The sequence below is a fragment of the Nerophis lumbriciformis genome, linkage group LG29 (genome assembly GCF_033978685.3).
Source record: "Nerophis lumbriciformis linkage group LG29, RoL_Nlum_v2.1, whole genome shotgun sequence".
Taxonomy (NCBI): Eukaryota; Metazoa; Chordata; class Actinopteri; order Syngnathiformes; family Syngnathidae; genus Nerophis; species Nerophis lumbriciformis.
The window spans coordinates 34,603,842-34,624,298 of record NC_084576.2 but is presented as its reverse complement, the minus strand read 5'-3'; the positions used below and the strand labels follow the sequence as shown (position 1 = coordinate 34,624,298).

Here is a 20,457-nt window from a genome sequence, read left to right as displayed (position 1 = left end):
GCGTACCAACACACGGGTGTGCTACAGTATTAGCTGTAAAAGCTAGCTACGGCAAGAGATAAGCGAGCTACTACATCAGCACAAAAGGAGTTTGTGTTTGTAATACACAACACTGTGATAGAACACTAACTAATCTGTACTGAGTGAAAAACATGAACAATCATATTACAGTGTCTGTAAAGTATTATTTCATATTTTGTTTGTACACTGCTTGCTTACACTATCATACAGTGTATAAAGTTATAATAACACACATGATGTGCTGTGTGTATCATGATCAATATTAGAGAGACTCACTCGTTGGACAGTTGTTCGTTTGGTCCAGCTGGCCGGGGATGTTTTTCCAGTTTATTTTGGGTAAGCAATCCATTTATGTTCAAATACCTTGGCTTCAAGTTCCACATTTACACCGGCAATGCTTAAAATGACCAAAATACAGTAAATATTGTACATATTACATATTGTTATGAAGGTGTCTGTTACTACATTATATATGTACTTGCAGTGTGTATATTGTACATATTCATATGAAGGTGTCTGTTACTACATTATATTTATACTTGTAGTGTGTATATTGTACATATTACATATTGTTATGAAGGTGTCTGTTACTACATTATATATACACTTGCAGTGTGTATATTGTACCTATTACATATTGTTATGAAGGTGTCTGTTACTACATTATATATATATACTTGCAGTGTGTATATTGTACATATTACATATTGTTATGAAGGTGTCTGTTACTACATTATATATATATATATATACTTGCAGTGTGTATATTGTACATATTACATATTGTTATGAAGGTGTCTGTTACTACATTATATATATATATATATATATATATATATATATATATATATATATATATATATACTTGCAGTGTGTATATTGTACATATTACATATTGTTATGAAGGTGTCTGTTACTACATTATATATATATACTTGCAGTGTGTATATTGTACATATTACATATTGTTATGAAGGTGTCTGTTACTACATTATATATATATACTTGCAGTGTGTATATTGTACATATTACATATTGTTATGAAGGTGTCTGTTACTACATTATATATATATATATACTTGCAGTGTGTATATTGTACATATTACATATTGTTATGAAGGTGTCTGTTACTACATTATATATATATATATATATATATATATATATATATATATATATATATATATATATATATACTTGCAGTGTGTATATTGTACATATTACATATTGTTATGAAGGTGTCTGTTACTACATTATATATATATATACTTGCAGTGTGTATATTGTACATATTACATATTGTTATGAAGGTGTCTGTTACTACATTATATATATATATATATATATATATATATATATATATATATATATATATATATACTTGCAGTGTGTATATTGTACATATTACATATTGTTATGAAGGTGTCTGTTACTACATTATATATATATATATACTTACAGTGTGTATATTGTACATATTACATATTGATATGAAGGTGTCTGTTACTACATTATATATATATATATATACTTGCAGTGTGTATATTGTACATATTACATATTGTTATGAAGGTGTCTGTTACTACATTATATATATATATACTTGCAGTGTGTATATTGTACATATTACATATTGTTATGAAGGTGTCTGTTACTACATTATATATATATATACTTGCAGTGTGTATACAAACGTTGATGGAGGGTTTTGAAGTTGTTTTCGAGGCTTTGAAGGCTACAACAGTGACTCACATTAGCCACATTCTTCAAGCGTTTTTTTCTAATCTTTAACCCGCCCACGTCCCCACAAAAAAGACGTGTGTTCTTGTCTCATAATGATTGTGAACAATAGGCAAAAGTGCAGTTCCCTTTTAAGAGAAACCAAATCTTCAGATGACATGTTTGACCTACTATTTTTATTGTAATAAAGAAGACATGACAGCAGACAGATGGCATAAAGTGTAATTAGCAGAGTAGGAAATATAAGAGAAATGTGACCAGTCTTTCAATCAGATAACTTTTTACTTTTTCAGTATTATTATTAATTAATTATTATTATTAAGTGTTTATTGCACTCTTTTAATCTTCCATCTCAAGCTTCCATTTTATTCCTTGTATACTTTGTGGCTTAAAGTTAAGTTGTGGCTTTATATTATTGTTTTATTTTTTGTGGCTTTTGCAATTGTGCTGTAGCTGAAAGTTTTGTGTTATTACGGATATTGTCCTTGTGGCATTTGCATTTAGTAAGACCCTTCTTGACCACTGAATATTTGCCATCTTTGTTCTGATGACACCACAGATGGGCAGACACTTAAATAACGTTTACGTCCTTTTCATTAAAAGTGCTAAACTTCATATAAAGTCTGCCAGTTTTAAATCCAATATTTTCTTTTTCTAGTATCGATTTGTTGCCTTTTAAATCGATGTTGGATCGATACCTATCCTGTGGAAGGCCAACTTGTCGTGCATAGATCAATATCCCTTGTTGCCTTATTAGTCTTTGACTTTATTAAATGGACACACTGTATTTAGTGTTTGGGGGAGCCAGACTGGAGCAAAGTTTACCCTTAATCACAAATGTCTCAAAGGGCTGCACAAGCCACAAAGACATCCACGGCTCTGATCCCACATCAGGGCAAGAAAAAAATTCAAGACAATGGGGAAAAACGAGAAACCTTGGAATGGACCGCAGATGTGGGGATTCCCCCCCCCCTGTGAAAATAAGAAAGAAAACAAAGAAGACAGAGTGGGAAACTAATGGGACTAGACCAGCGTTTCTCAAAGTGTGGGGCGCGCCCCACTGGTGGGGAATAGAGACATGACAGGTGGGGCGGGAGGAAATTTCACTTTAAATTTTTTTTATTTATTATTATATTCTTAGATTATTTTTTTTACTATGCTTTCATTTTCTATACACACTGTAAATCACTTTGTGATTCTGTCTGTGAAATCCGCTATATAAATAAATGGAAATTACCGGTACTTATTTTTACTGTAGGCTTTATATTTCTCGGTACGAGCGAAAGTTTGACAGACATAGCAACAGTAACTAATGGGGGCGGGGCTAAGCGGAACAAACTTTCGAGCGGATGGGTAGCAGGCTAATGTGTGGACCACAATTACACAAATATATACATTTGTGACTCGCACCTCAAAGGTCGTCGAGCCAGAGCCAGCACCTGCAGAGAAACAAAAATGTGACGGGCACACACTGTCATTCACCGGGAAGCACTCGCATCAAGGCAGCTCAGCCCCGAACTCAATGAGGTTTTAACATGTTGAGAGCGCGGTAAATTTGATCAAAACACGACCACTGAAAGTGCGACTGTTCTCTGCACTGTGTGAGGAAATGGGAGCTGATCATACAGCAGTGCTGTTTCACAGTGAAGCAAGGTGGCTCTCCCGGGGAAAAGTGCTGTCACTTGCCCTGTCTTGCCAAATGCATAGCTCCTCCTTTTTTTTTTTTTTTTTTGCAAAGTGGCACTTTTATTGTATTTATTATTGAACTTGATGCAAGTTATTTGATTTATTATTGAACTTGATGCAAGTTAACACTTTTTTTGATTTATTATTGAACTTGATGGAAGTTATAACACTTTTGTTTCATTTATTATTGAACTTGATGCAATTTATAACACTTTTTTGATTTATTATTGAACTTGATGCAAGTTATTTGATTTATTATTGAACTTGATGCAAGTTATAACACTTTTATTTGATTTATTATTGAACTTGATGCAAGTTATAACACTTTTTTGATTTATTATTGAACGTGATGCAAGTTAGAACACTTTTTTGATTTATTATTGAACTTGATGCAAGTTAGAACACTTTTTTTTTTATTATTGAACTTGATGCAAGTTATAACACTTTTTTTGATTTATTATTGAACTTGATGCAAGTTATAACACTTTTATTTGATTTATTATTGAACTTGATGCAAGTTATAACACTTTTTTTGATTTATTATTGAACGTGATGCAAGTTATAACACTTTTTTTGATTTATTATTGAACTTGATGCAAGTTATAACACTTTTATTTATTATTGAACTTGATGCAAGTTATAACACTTTTTTTGATTTATTATTGAACGTGATGCAAGTTATAACACTTTTTTGATTTATTATTGAACTTGATGCAAGTTATTTGATTTATTATTGAACGTGATGCAAGTTAGAACACTTTTTTTTATTTATTATTGAACTTGATGCAAGTTATAACTTTTTTTTTTATTTATTGAACTTGATGCAAGTTATAACACTTTTTTTGATTTATTATTGAACTTGATGCAAGTTATAACACTTTTTTTGATTTATTATTGAACTTGATGCAAGTTATAACACTTTTATTTGATTTATTATTGAACTTGATGCAAGTTATTTTATTTATTATTGAACTTGATGCAAGTTGTACCACAGCTGCACAGTTATTATATGGTGTTATTTTATGTTATTGAGTTTGAATGTATACTACTATATGTTACTTGATGTTCAATAAATTTGAAAATGTTAAAGCTTGGCATTAGCGCTCTGTTGGGGCGATGGGGGCAGGTGGGGCTTGAAAACTCCCCCTTGTCCAAAGTGGGGGATGACAAAAAAAGTTTGAGAACCACTGGACTAGACCAATAAAATCTGGTCCCCGAGTCAAAAAATTTGGGGACCCATGGAGTAGGTCCATTGGAAAAAAGCTTTGATTATATTCTGTTGCTTTCATGAACTGTGTATTGAAATGAAAATGGATCAAATCCAGACAGCATAAAGTGCACATAACTTTAAATCCACAGAGAGCGGCGGTGTGTGGGCGCCAAAGCAGAAATTAGATTTTTTTTTCAATCAATACACACATGTTGAAAGTGCAATTTTAATGTTGATGTGCATTTATTAGAATTATAAAGGTTACGGCAAGCAGAATTTTTTATTTCAACTATTTCCCCTAAAATATACATTGATGCTATAAAGTGTTTTTCTTTCTTTCTGATTACTCAAACAAATTAGTCGATAGATTTCTCTTTTACAAAAATTCCCCAAAAATCGGACTATAGAGCGCAGCGCTATATTAGCCGCACCCACTAAATTTTATGAAAACTTTTTTTTTTTCAAAAACATCTGCTGCACCACACTTAGTCGTAAATGTATATGTTGCAAAATGAGTTATTTACACAGGAACATTCTGTAATGTTTATTTACGTAGCTTAATTATTTGGAAATGGTGCCTGCACATGGCAGTAAAACGGCTGATCCAACAAAATGGACGTCATCGTCACAGACCAACGAGCTGCGGAAGCTAAACAGTCCATAACTTCACGGTGGTGTCTTGATGAGTTCACTGAGGCGTCTGTGAAACAAACATTAAGAAATAGAATGCCGTTGTAAGTTAATAACAGTAACACAGACACTCGTAAACGTGTTGGCATATTAGATAATGCTAACGACACTACGTTATAATAGCAGGTACAAATATGCATGGAAACACTCCTACAGACATCACATAGGACTGTAATTACCATCCATCCATCCATCTTCTTCCGCTTATCCGAAGTCGGGTCGTGGGGGCAGCAGCTTAAGCAGGGAAGCCCAGACTTCCCTCTCCCCAGCCACTTCGTCCAGCTTTTCCTGTGGGACCCCGAGGCGTTCCCAGGCCAGCCGGGAGACATAGTCTTCCCAACGTGTCCTGGGTCTTCCCCGCGGCCTCCTACCGGTCGGACGTGCCCTAAACACCTCCCTAGGGAGGCGTCCGGGTGGCATCCTGACCAGATGCCCGAACCACCTCATCTGGCTCCTCTCCATGTGGAGGAGCAGCGGCTTTACTTTGAGCTCCCCCCGGATGACAGAGCTTCTCACCCTATCTCTAAGGGAGAGACCCGCCACCCGGCGGAGGAAACTCATTTGGGCCGCTTGTACCCGTGATCTTGTCCTTTCGGTCATAACCCAAAGCTCATGACCATAGGTGAGGATGGGAACGTAGATCGACCGGTAAATTGAGAGCTTTGCCTTCCGGCTCAGCTCCTTCTTCACCACAACGGATCGATACAGCGTCCGCATTACTGAAGACGCCGCACCGATCCGCCTGTCGATCTCACGATCCACTCTTCCCTCACTCGTGAACAAGACTCCGAGGTACTTGAACTCCTCCACTTGGGGCAAGATCTCCTCCCCAACCCGGAGATGGCACTCCACCCTTTTCCGGGCGAGAACCATGGACTCGGACTTGGAGGTGCTGATTCTCATCCCAGTCGCTTCACACTCGGCTGTGAACCGATCCAGTGAGAGCTGAAGATCCTGGCCAGATGAAGCCATCAGGACCACATCATCTGCAAAAAGCAGAGACCTAATCCTGCAGCCACCAAACCAGATCCCCTCAACGCCTTGACTGCGCCTAGAAATTCTGTCCATAAAGGTTATGAACAGAATCGGTGACAAAGGGCAGCTTTGGCGGAGTCCAACCCTCACTGGAAACGTGTCCGACTTACTGCCGGCAATGCGGACCAAGCTCTGGCACTGAGCATACAGGGAGCGGACTGCCACAATCAGACAGTCCGATACCCCATACTCTCCGAGCACTCCCCACAGGACTTCCCGAGGGACACGGTCGAATGCCTTCTCCAAGTCCACAAAACACATGTAGACTGGTTGGGCAAACTCCCATGCACCCTCAAGGACCCTGCCGAGAGTATAGAGCTGGTCCACAGTTCCACGACCAGGACGAAAACCACACTGTTCCTCCTGAATCCGAGGTTCGACTATCCGGCGTAGCCTCCTCTCCAGTACACCTGAATAGACCTTACCGGGAAGGCTGAGGAGTGTGATCCCACGATAGTTAGAGCACACCCTCCGGTTCCCCTTCTTAAAGAGAGGAACCACCACCCCGGTCTGCCAATCCAGAGGTACCGCCCCCGATGTCCACACGATGTTGCAGAGTCTTGTCAACCAAGACTGTAAGTTTTACAATTTTACTAAATGTAATTACAGTCCCCTGGATGCTGTGGGGACTAATTACATTTAGTAAAATTGTAAAACTTACAAACGTTGCTTGGAGATGAATGAATGAAGAATCCATACGAGTAGAACGCAATGGACGACGACAACAGTGTTTTTCAACCTTTTTTGAGGCAAGGCACATTTTTTTCATGAAAAAATCCGGAGGCACACCACCAGCAGGAAATGTTCAAAAATTCAACTCGACCAGGTCGTCGTGCCTTATTTTGAGTTTGTTGGTGTTTTCCTGTGTTTGGTGCTTTAGTTCTTGTCTTGCGCTGTTATTTTGGTGGCCCTTCCTGTTTTGTTGGTGTTTTCCTGTAGCAGTTTCATGTCTTCCTTTGAGCGCTATTCCGCGCACCTGCTTTGTGTTAGCAAGCAAGGCTATTTACGTTGTTGCTATCCTTCTTTGTGTGGACATTGTTAAGGCTGAAACGATGCGTCGACATAGTCGACGTCATCGGTTACGTAAATACGTCGACGCCGTTTTTGTGCGTCGGCGCGTCGCATATTTACGTCACACTACTGTCATGGCGGAGCGCAAAGCAGACGATGCGAGCGAGGGGAAAAAAGCACGCCAAAAGTCGTCAAAAGTGTGGGAGTATTTCAATAAACGGCCTAATAATGTTGTTGTATGCACACTGTGTCGAGCGGAAATGGCCTATCATAGCAGCACAACGGCTATGAACGAACATTTGAAAAGAAAATCCCCGACAGCGTTCTTGCCATCACCATCAACTAGTCAATCGTCCGCGTGCGTATACGTTGTCATTATTACACAAAAACATGAATGTGTCATTTGTATCTGCGTTGTAAATTCATAAACTAAAGCACCGTTTCGCTCTGAGAGGCGCGTTTGGCGTGCCTGTTCAGTGTTTACAAAGACGCGCTCCTCTTTAACGCTGTGGAGAGGCGGCGGCGGCCAGCGAGCGGCGAGGCGGGGCGCGCCGGGAGCGACGCCGCAATCGTGCCCAGGTGCGCGATCCGCGCAGTTGGAAGAGAAAAGACTTTGTGTAAAATTAAAAGATTGTAAACCTGGCAAAGCCGTCTGGCGTTCAGTCTGTCGGTCCTGAAAGAACCCCACGGCACAAGACGTGTCACAAACGCTAACGTTAATTAGTTGTGCAAATACCTTTTACAACATTAACAGTTACATATACTATGTACAAACCAACAATTAACTTTCACTTTAATCATACTATCATTGTTGTGTTATTAAGCAAAATAAGCAATACTTTTACTTTTGTTGAAATGTTTACACTGTACACTTTTTTGTATTGGATGTTTAGCTTTATTTTTGCACATTTTAAAGCAAAATAAGCAATACTTTTACTTTTGAAATGCTTATACTATTCCAGAATATTAAGATTTGCACTGGATGTTTACTTTTATATTTGCACATTAAAAAGCAAATAAGCTACTTTTAATTTTGTTAAATGTTAAAAGTTTTAAATGTTTACATTGTTACAGAATATTTTGTCATGTTGTTGTCAATGTTGACTGAGTGGCCATACTTTTTTTTTTGTAAATAAAAGCCATGCCTTTTGAAAAAACTGGCCTACATTTATTTTTTCCTCTTCATTTTAAATTAAAAAAAAATCGGTAAAAGGAAAAATAATCTATAGATTAATCGAAAAAAATAATCTATAGATTAACCGATTAATCGAATAAAATAATCTATAGATTAATCGATAGAAAAATAATCGTTAGCTGCAGCCCTAGACATTGTTGATTGTCATGTACGTTTAACCGATTAATCGAAAAAATAATCTATAGATTAATCGATAGAAAAATAATCGTTAGCTGCAGCCCTAGACATTGTTGATTGTCATGTACGGATGTACTTTGTGGGCGCTGTAATTTTTTGCTGTCGTCCAGCATTCTGTTTCTGTTTACTTTGTAGCCAGTTAAGTTTTACTTTTGTTTTCATTGCCTTTTCCTTTGCCTTTCGTTCATTTTTGGTTTAAGCATTACATACCTTTTTACCTTCACGCTGCCTCCCGCTGTGGTCTGCATATTGGGATCACAACAAACCGTCCTCGTCTCACCCGACATATTCCGACTTTAACAAAGCAATTAACTACCTGCTGACATGGAGTATTACGTGGTTACCCTGCAGAGTTTTACACAGCACAGACAATAAGCGACGGCACATTATTTGCAGATTATAATTATTGCAAAAAAATATTTTTGGGACCAATTAGGTGAAGTTGCATAATTTCCCACGGCACACCAGACAATATCTCACGGCACACTGGTTGAAAAACACTTGGCTAGAAGACTGAACGTCACTCTCCTTCCTGTCGAAAGCACTTACCGGTAAATGGAAGGACACTGCAGCACCTGCAGTGAGCGAACTCGTCCAAAAGATGGCGCCATAGCACAAACCAAACAGTCTCAGTGTATTTGCTTGTTTTTGTTGAAAACTTTATAATGGCCGTTAGCACAGAAAGCCGCACCGTCTAATAAGCCGCAGGGTTCAATGGTATAGGGAAAAAGTATCGGCTTATAGTCTCGAATTTATGGTATAACAATAAACATGAGGTATATTAATTGCATGCCGCAACCAAATTATCTCATCCTTTAACAAAGGTTATTTTAGTGTGCACACGTCCATTTTCCAGCCGAGTGCAGATTAAAGGCTCATGAGGCTGTTGTCAGTATCAGGCTGGCTGCCTGCCAGCTCACTTCCAAATAAAGCAATGTGATTGACACATGTACTTCCTTCTTTTCCTCTCAAAGACACTTCAACTTTAAAAGCTATGTCATCAAATTTGCGCAAACCAACTTTTTGTTTTAGCCAGGCTGGTGGATTTGTACTTTTCCAGTGCACTCTTTAATCCCCAAAGGATATTACTAAAAGGCACCCCTTTTCTCACTCTTATGGGCACATGTATTGTATTGTTTGGCCCCTCGTTTGCACTCGTTTCTGGGAATGCGCTGTGTGGAAAACCTGATCCCTCTGAAACACCACAAATAGCCTGGGGTGTAAGTTTCACACTCAAGTGGGAGTTGACCTCGGTCTCCAATGACACTGTTCCAAGGCTGCTACATTGTCCCTCTGCGGCTGTCGTTTTGTGCATTAATGTGTGCATGTGGGCGGTGTCTTTTCAAACTGCTGTGTCGCTCCTTCAAAATTCAAACACAATTAAAGCTGCAAGCAGCGTTGGTCGGGCCCGCGTATTTGGCAGGTGCTAGTACTAAGTGTCCCAATACTTTTGTCAAGTTTTAGTCCCAAGTGTCCCAATACTTTTGTCCAGTGTAAGTGTCCCAATACTTTTGTCCAGTTGCCCAATGCTTTTGTTCAGTGGTAGTAGTAAGTGTCCCAATACTTTTGTCCAGTGGTAGTCCTAAGTGTCCCAATACTTTTGTCCAGTGTAAGTGTCCCAATACTTTTGTCCAGTGTATGTGTCCCAATACTTATGTCCAGTTGTATTCCTAAGTGTCCCAATACTTTTGTCCAGTTTTCATCCTAAGTGTCCCAATACTTTTGTCAAGTTTTAGTCCCAAGTTTCCCAATACTTTTGTCAAGTTGTAGTCCCAAGTGTCCCAATACTTGTGTCCAGTTGTCGTCCTAAGTGTCCCAATACTTTTGTCCAGTGTAAGTGTCCCAATACTTATGTCCAGTTGTATTCCTAAGTGTCCCAATACTTTTGTCCAGTTTTCATCCTAAGTGTCCCAATACTTTTGTCAAGTTTTAGTCCCAAGTTTCCCAATACTTTTGTCAAGTTGTAGTCCCAAGTGTCCCAATACTTGTGTCCAGTTGTCGTCCTAAGTGTCCCAATACTTTTGTCCAGTGTAAGTGTCCCAATACTTATGTCCAGTTGTATTCCTAAGTGTCCCAATACTTTTGTCCAGTTTTCATCCTAAGTGTCCCAATACTTTTGTCAAGTTTTAGTCCCAAGTTTCCCAATACTTTTGTCAAGTTGTAGTCCCAAGTGTCCCAATACTTGTGTCCAGTTGTCGTCCTAAGTGTCCCAATACTTTTGTCCAGTGTAAGTGTCCCAATACTTATGTCCAGTTGTATTCCTAAGTGTCCCAATACTTTTGTCCAGTTTTCATCCTAAGTGTCCCAATACTTTTGTCAAGTTTTAGTCCCAAGTTTCCCAATACTTTTGTCAAGTTGTAGTCCCAAGTGTCCCAATACTTTTGTCCAGTTGTCGTCCTAAGTGTCCCAATACTTTTGTCTAGTGTACCTACCTTGTCTGCATTGTGTAGGCACGCTGGTGCTTCCTGCTTTTAAGCAGCCATCTTAAAAAAACAGCAGCGCAGCGGGTCTTTGAAGGGTCATAAAATCAAAACCGGAGCAGGTATTAAAACGCTGTTCTGTTATTTTATACACAAGGGTTTAATCTCTCTCCTGTGTTAGTTTGAAGCCGAAACGACAAACGCGCTCAGAGGAGATAGTTTTTGAAGGAAGGTGACCGGTTTTTACAAAAAAATTGTTTTGAAGGGGGAATAGCAAACTTCCTGTTGATTTTTGCTGGGGGTTGTCAATTTATGAAATGTAGGTCTAAGTGAGACCTACATAGAGGTTTTTGTTTCATGTCTCTCCGACCTTCCCAGTGGGAGTTACAGGCAGTTTTGTCAGTTTGTTCATCCGAGGAGCAGTTTTTTGTGCGTTTCATTAAAAAATTGCGCTAGAGCACAATTTTGAGATTTGGGGTTAGGTTTTTTTATTAGATCGCAATTTTTGCCAGTCCTGATGTGTGTGTTCAGTTCGGTGAGTTTTGAAGCATGTTAAGGGGGTCAAATTACAGCTCAAAGAGGCAAAAGTGACTGTTTTTAGTACTTTTTTGTCTTGAAGGGGGAATTGCCAACTTCCTGTTAATTTCTGCCCGATGATATACAATTATGAAAACTAGGTCTAAGTCAGACCTACATACAGGTTTTTGTTTCATGTCTCTCCGATCTTCCTAGTGGGAGATATAGGCAGTCTAGTTTTTTTTTTTCCTAGGGGGCGCTAGAGCGCAATTTTGAGTTTTGGGGTTTGGTTTTTTAAAAAAAAGGTAATTTTCGCAGGTCCTGATGTGTGGGTAAAATATGGTGAGTTTTGAAGCATGTTAAGTGGGTCAAATTACAGTTTAATGTGGCGGCGGAAGAATAAAGAATAAAACCTTACAAATTCAATAGGTCCTTATGTCCCATTGCATAAGGACTCCCTTTGGGAGTCCTTATGCAATGGGCCATGCGGGCCCTAATAAATTCAAACCCAATAAAACAGTGGTCCGTGACACATTTGCTACCGGGCTGCACAGAGACATTAAATAATTTATAACCGACCGCATTCCCTCATACTTGACTTTGGCCAGTCCCACCAGACACACCCATAAGCTTGTTCGTAGATGTATTATACAACTCCTGATACCAAGTCACCATTTGTATATTTGTTACATCTTTGTTACATGGGACAATGCACATTAATAAACATATAACATGTTAAGGTGCCAAATCATAGCCAAAAGCTACATTCCGGTTGATGACCTAAGATCAGGAACAAAGTGACCATAGTAGTTAAAGTGCATAAGTCAGATGGAGAAGTGCTAAATTGTTGCATATAATTGATTGATTGATTGATTGATTGATTGAGAAGTTTATTGACATCTTAAAGAATTGAATCCATGTAATGCTTTGTTTCAATTGTGGTCCATTAAATATTCATCACATTTGATACATTCAACAATAAAATATATATAACATGTGTATAAAAAATTATGTTTAAAAAAATTGATAAATTATGTACATATACTACAGGTGTAACGGTACACAAAAATTTCGGTTCGGTACGTACCTCGGTTTAGAGGTCACGTTCGGTTCATTTTCGGTACAGTAAGAAAACTACAAAATATACATTTTTGGGTTATTTATTTACCAAATTTGCAAAATCTTCCACCAAAAATATTTTTCTTAGTGTAATATTTGATGTGAAGTAATCGGGAACTTGGATAGGTCAATAATTCATAATAACATTGATTTTGATTCAATATTATGTTTTGAGCAATGACAGTTTGAAAGAGAAAAAAAACAGCTTTGTTTTATTAGTCAACATTGCAACTTTTTCTAAATGACATTTAACCTTTAAGCTTTTTTATTTCACTTTTGTTATGTTTTTGTTTATTTTAATAGTATTTTTAGAATGTGCCGTGGGCCTTTAAAACATTAGCTGTGGGCCGCACCCCTGCTATAGATAATAAAAAATAAAATGTGATAAATCTATGGATAAAAAGCAGAGCCTGGCAACGCATGCGCGTTTATCATAACTCTCTCTCTCTCTCTGTCTCTGCCCCTCCCTCACCAATGCTGCTGCTTGTTTTGTTTTTAACCCCTTCTTAACCCTGAACGTACATTGAAAATACACGCAACACTAACTCAAAATGCCGGACATTTGAGGCATTTAAGAAACTCCGCCCTGACAGCTCCGCAAAAGAGGACATGTCTGGTGAAAAGAGGACGTATGGTCAGTCTATCCTAGCCCGTTAGCTGCTAGCATGCCATGTGTTGTGCCTCGGTGTGCATTGTTTACACAACGTGCGTTACGCTACTTAATATGTCCGTGTGGAAACTCGTTCGGTACACCTCCGAACCGAACCGGAACTCCCGAACCGAAACGGTTCAATACAAATACACGTACCGTTACACCTCTAACATATACACAGTATACATGACAGGTGATTTGAAAAACAATATATAGAAAAAATGGGGAGGTGATATATACACTATGTACATGGATATATGCATATAATAATTGTGCTGAAGGTAGAAAATACACATCTTCTTTGACCCAGTAAGTTAAAGTGCTGGTGTTATTGCACGTAGTCCTATTACACGAGTAGTTAGCAATAACAGATATATTTACGCGTGGAAAATTGGACCAAAAAAAGCTAACATTGGGTATGAAATATTGCAAATAAAAATGGAAATAGAAATCCACAGAAAATATTGGAACTAATGGCAAGTATTTCTATCTTGATTATATCAAAAAAGCCTACTAAGGGCAAAAACGAGTAAAAAAGTCTATGGAGAGCTTTTTTGCAAAAGGAAAAATGCCAGGGGCTCCCACTAATTCCACTATTGAGTTTTTTTTCATGTATTCATTTTTCATGCACTTATTTGCTATACCGTATTTTCCGCACCATAAGGCGCCCTGGGTTATAAGCCGCGCCTTCAATGAACGGCATATTTCAAAACTTTGTCCACCTATAAGACGCCCCGTGTTGTAAGCCGCATCTAACTGCGCTAAAGGAATGTCAAAAAAACAGTCAGATAGGTCAGTCAAACTTTAATAATATATTAAAAACCAGCGTGATGTGGGCGCGCATGGAGTCGTATATCAACATGGACGGAGCTGCGTGAAAAAAGCCACCCGGCCTCTTCGCGTAAACTTACCTTAACCACTCGCTCATCTTTTCTTCATCCATCCCTTCGAGTTAGCTTTTATGATGACGCCGGCTGGAAAGGTCTCTTTTGGCAAGGTCTTCCTTTTGAATATCACCATGGGTGGAAGTTTCTGGCCATTAGCATGGCAAGCTAGAACCACAGTGAAGGATGACTTCTCATTCCCTGTGGTGCGAATATTCACCGTACGTGCTCCCGTTGTATTCACAGTGCGGTTCACAGGAATATCAAAAGTCAGTGGAACCTCGTCCATGTTGATAATGTTCTCTGGCCGGATCTTTTTTTCAGCTATCTTGTTTTTACAATATGCACGGAAAGTAGCCAGCTTTTCTTGAAAGTCTTTAGGCAGTTGCTGCGAAATAGTCCGTGTGCGGATGGAGAGATTGCGTCTTTTCATGAACCGAAAACCTGTCGCTTAGTAGGAGCCATTTTGTGGTCTTTACAGATGTAAACACACAAAGGAAATGAAACGTACGGTAATATCCGCGCGCTTCTTCTTCTTCTACGCGGGCGGGTGGTTGCTTACAGTAGAAGAAGAAGCGCTTCCTGTTCTATGGGGGCGGGTGCTTACCTTGGCGGTTGCTTGCGTAGAAGAAGAAGCGCTTCCTCTTCTACGGGGAAAAAAGATGGCGGCTGTTTACCGTAGTTGCGAGACCGAAACTTTATGAAAATGAATCTTAATATTAATCCATATATAAAGCGCACCGGGTTATAAGCCGCACTGTCAGCTTTTGAGTAAATTTGTGGTTTTTAGGTGCGGCTAATAGTGCGGAAAATACGGTACATATACTATGTACAAACCAACAATTAACTTTCACTTTAATCATACTATCATTGTTGTGTTATTCAGCAAAATAAGCAATACTTTTACTTTTGTTGAAATGTTTACACTGTTACAGAATATTTCGTTTTGCACTTTTTTGTATTGGATGTTTATCTTTATTTTTGCACATTTTAAAGCAAAATAAGCAATACTTTTACTTTAGAAATGCTTATACTATTGCAGAATATTAAGATTTGCACTGGATGTTTACTTTTATATTTGCACATTAAAAAGCAAATAAGCTACTTTTAATTTTGTTAAATGTTAAGTTTTAAATGTTTACATTGTTACAGAATATTTTGTCATGTTGTTGTCAATGTTGACTGAGTGGCCATACTTTTTTTTTTGTATATAAAAGTCATGCCTTTTGAAAAAACTGGCCAACATTTATTTTTTCATCTTCATTTTAAATAAAAAAAAAAAATCGGTAAAAGGAAAAATAATCTATAGATTAATCGAAAAAAATAATCTATAGATTAACCAATTAATCGAAAAAAATAATCTATAGATTAATCGATAGAAAAATAATCGTTAGCTGCAGCCTTATAACCGATATATTTACGCATGGAAAATTGGACCAAAAAAAGCTAACATTGGGTATGAAATATTGCAAATAAAAATGGAAATAGAAATCCACAGAAAATATTGGAACTAATGGCAAGTATTTCTAGCTTGATTATATCAAAAAAGGGCAAAAACGAGTAAAAAAAAAAACAAAAGTCTATGGAGAGCTTTTTTGCAAAAGGAAAAATGCCAGGGGCTCCCACTAATTCCACTAATGAGTTTTTTTCATGTATTCATTTTTCATGCACTTATTTGCTATATTTATCTGCCACACATGGAAGGCCGGTCTGTGAAAATAATGCCTGCAAAAAAGGTCAGAGAAGGACATCAACACTGGCTAGGGTGTCACCATTTCTTTCCAGGGTCCATACACGGTAACATTCTCATCCCAATGATGATCAGATTACGTCAATTTCCACAAACTTTCTATGCTCAATAGTAGATTTTGTTTTTGTTGACCGATTCTGCCAAAGTTAGAGGGTCCTATTCACATCTGTCCTCAAAATGCACTGCACATTTAAAGACTAAATCTATGTTTTTAGTCATCAGTACAATGGTGCCCCAACCTGTGGGCACATTGCATTCCACGACCAAGGTCGTAACTCAGAAAACTGGTATTAAAGCAGACCCTGCCCATTTGAAATGATTTGAAAACAATTTCATCCCGGGTTTGGCTCCCCCAAAACAGCACGATTTTAACTTGTAACATCCCTTGTAAAAAGAAAAACTCTTAGACTGCTTGGTTTGATATGCAGTGGAGTTTGATTTTGAAATGTTAATATCATGGATGATCACCTTCATTCAATTGTGGCATCCAATATTGTAATCATGATTATAATTTGATTGTGAGTAGCCTGTTTAATCCTTGTCCGCAAAAACAATTCTCAGTTGTTTGGATAGATAAGAGTAGCAGTTGAGTGACATAATGAATTGAAATTGAGTTAGAAGGTTCAATTACCGTATTTTCCGCACCATAAGGCGCCCTGGGTTAAAAGCCGCGCCTTCAATGAACGGCATATTTCAAAACTTTGTCCACCTATAAGCCGCCCCGTGTTGTAAGCCGCATCTAACTGCGCTAAAGGAATGTCAAAAAAACAGTCAGATAGGTCAGTCAAACTTTAATAATATATTAAAAACCAGCGTTCTAACAACTCTGTTCACTCCCAAAATGTACGCAAATGTGCAATCACAAACATACGTATATCAACATGGACAGAGCTGCGTGAAAAAAGCCACCCGGCCTCTTCGCGTAAACTTAAACTTACCTCAACCACTCGCTCATCTTTTCTTCATCCATCCCTTCGAGTTAGCTTTTATGATGACGCCGGCTGGAAAGGTCTCTTTTGGCAAGGTCTTCCTTTTGAATATCACCATGGGTGGAAGTTTCTGGCCATTAGCATGGCAAGCTAGAACCACAGTGAAGGATGACTTCTCATTCCCTGTGGTGCGAATATTCACCGTACGTGCTCCCGTTGTATCCACAGTGCGGTTCACAGGAATATCAGTTGCTGTGAAATAGTAATCCGTGTGCGGATGGAGAGATTGCGTCTTTTCATGAACCGGATCCATGTCGCTTTGTAGGAGCCATTTTGTGGTCTTTACAGATGTAAACACACAAAGGAAATGAAATGTATGGTGATATCCGCGCGCTTTTTCTTCTTCTACGCGGGCGGGTGGTTGCTTACAGTAGAAGAAGAAGCGCTTCCTGTTCTATGGGGGCGGGTGCTTACCTTGGCGGTTGCTTGCGTAGAAGAAGAAGAAGCGCTTCCTGTTCTACCGGGAAAAAAGATGGCGGCTGTTTACCAAAGTTGCGAGACCGAAACTTTATGAAAATGAATCTTAATATTTATCCATATATAAAGCGCACCGGGTTAAAAGCCGCACTGTCAGCTTTTGAGTAAATTTGTGGTTTTTAGGTGCGGCTAATAGTGCGGAAAATACGGTAAGTGCACTTTAGATTGGTATCGATTGGCGGATTTCTGTGAAAAAGTATGTGATTGGCCAATGCTGATTAAAGTAGCAGTAGAGTGTTGTCTCTATATTGAAGCTATTATCGTATATCTGACGTACAAGACCGAAAGACTCACAAAGTTTGCGAGTAAGTAGATATGATCAAAATAGTATCAATCTTACGCAGATTCCCCAGCCATTTAGAGAGATGATGAGCTCGCCAGACATGTGATCGTGTGACATAGAGGAGGAACCACAGATCCCTTCCATACCAACAATGCCACTAAAGCCTACTTTGGGACAAATGATGTTTCAGAACCTGAAATATTTCATCCTGACTATATGGAGGGTGAGCTACAAGTTGTAGAAACTGATCCAGCTTTAGTGAAACACGAAGCATCATGTAGCAGTATTGCCAAGTGCTAAACAAGAAATACAAACTATGAACTATTGTCTGCTCTCACTGTGATGACTGATACATACCTGCCAACTACTCCGGTTTTCCCGTAATTAGTACGGTTTTCATCAACCTATTCCGGGTTATGGTTGCAGTGATAAAAAATACGGTTTTTCATTAATTAAATTATTTTATTTTTTTAAAGTTTTATTCACGAAATCGCGTAACAACAATGACAATCGACACTGCTTCCCGTAACTTCCTATCGAGCCATTCCGAATGCCATGCGCGAGGCTATTTATAGCACCGCTGCCAAGCACGAGGCACCAGTTGCCATTGTTTCCAAACGAGCGAACGATCATGGAATCAGCCGGAGAAACATCGCAAACGAGTCTTAAACCGAAAAGAAAACTGCAGTCATTCCGTGAAGAATATTCAAAAGCCTATCCGGGAATAATTATCCGTTCCAAAAAGGGTGAAAACTACACGAATTGCACCTTGTGCAGACAAGATTTTTCGATCGGACACGGAGGAATTAGCGATGTAAAAGACCACGTTGGGACAAAAAAACACAAGTCTAATGCCGTTGCTAGCGATACAAGTGGAAAACTTTCAACGTTTTTCGGATTTTAGCCACAAAAAGGTAATGATACCAATGTTATCTATTGGAATTGTTTAGTACTGTTATACTGTTAAAAGTGTTTATACTATTTATGCTTTCAAGTCCAAGTTGAAGAAATCTTGTTAAATGTTGACAGCATAACTACCAAAATACAGAAGTATGTCCTTAATATTTTTGCAGTGCTATTTCTGTTGAAAAGTTCAAATGATTACATTAGAGATGTGATGTGCCACTTTTCAAGTGTCTGATGGCTTCAATTAATTTTCATTAATTTTTCATATTTTGAATTCTTTTGAAAGGCTTACAAAAAAACGACATTTGAATTGTAATTCCATGCTATTGACAGGACTATTAATTTTAATGAAGTTAGCTTACCATGTTTACAGTATGATAATTGTGATAGAAATGTGAATTTTAGGCACAGAATATTTTTTACAATTGAACAAGGCAGTAGATTATACAAGCTTGGACAGAAAGTTAATAATGACACCAATTTTTTTTTTTTATGGAGTTCTTTAGTACTGTTTTACCATTTGTTTGCTGTAAAAAGTGTTTATACTGTTTATACTTTCAATGAACAAATTGAAGTCTTGTGAAAGGTTGACAGGATAACTGGCATTAACTGTCAAAATAATTTCAAACTATTGAAGTTAGCTTACAGAATAAACATGTCAATCAACCCATATGATTTTTGCTGTAATATTTTTGTTTTGAAAAGTCACTGTGACTGATAGAAAAGTGATGGTTTTAGCAACATTTTAACCTGTCTGAATGCTAATAATCATTTTGCGTCGGGGGGGCGGAGCCTGAACCCCCCACCAGGACTTTGTCCTGGACCTACCGGGGCCTGCAACCCCTGGACCCTGGCTACTAGGTTTTTCTGATTTCAAAAGTTGGCAGGTATGCTGATAGGATGTCCATATCTTCCCGTTCAGATGAAGAATTCATTTTAATCCACAGGAAGGGTTCAAAAAGTTGCTGCTGACAAGTCCCACTGTCTTGGTTGTGTGTGTTTGTCTCCATCACCGGGTATAAACTGAATGTCACAGATGAACAGCTTCTAGATTCATGGCTAAATCCTCACATTATCCAGATGAGTCATGATTCATAGTCTAGAATATAACAATAATAACTTATAATAACAATATTATCAATATTTGGTTAATATTCAGGTCAAGAGATGTAGAGTATTGTTTGCAGGTTTTGAATGGTTATTTAGAGAGTTTTGTGGGCAAAATAGAGAGCCCCTATAGACTCCATTGTTAGCTGACTTTTTATTGTATTTATTTACCAGTTAAAATGCATAAAAAAAGAACCGTGTGTTCATGTCTTACATGAGGATTGTGAATGATAAACCGCAGATCTCTTTCAAATTATTCCGAATTTCCAGTCTGACTGATCTGATAACCTGGTCAGAGTGCAGAAGCGTTACTACAGTGACGTCTATCTCCGGAAATAGCCAAAGATATTTGGAGCGGAATATTCAAAATGGCTGACTAAATTTGTGGCGTTTTAGTGACGTTTAAACGTTTTTGCATACTTTGCGATTTCGGAAATACAATTGTATATGCTTTAATAGATACAATGGAACACAATTAAGCATATAAAGGCAACTTGTTTTTCCACCCTCCTGGTACTTTAATGCCTTTCAATGCCGATAGTTATGATTAAAATCGCAAATCAAATCGTTATCAGTTTTTGGCAGAAAA

General features: G+C 38.2%; 1 protein-coding gene across 1 annotated transcript in view; it reads left to right on the top strand.

Annotated features, from left to right (window-relative positions):
- amd1 (adenosylmethionine decarboxylase 1) overlaps nucleotides 1-20,457 on the top strand; it is a 64,420-nt gene that overhangs the window by 9,149 nt on the left and 34,814 nt on the right. The gene's annotated exons all lie outside the window — the stretch shown is intronic.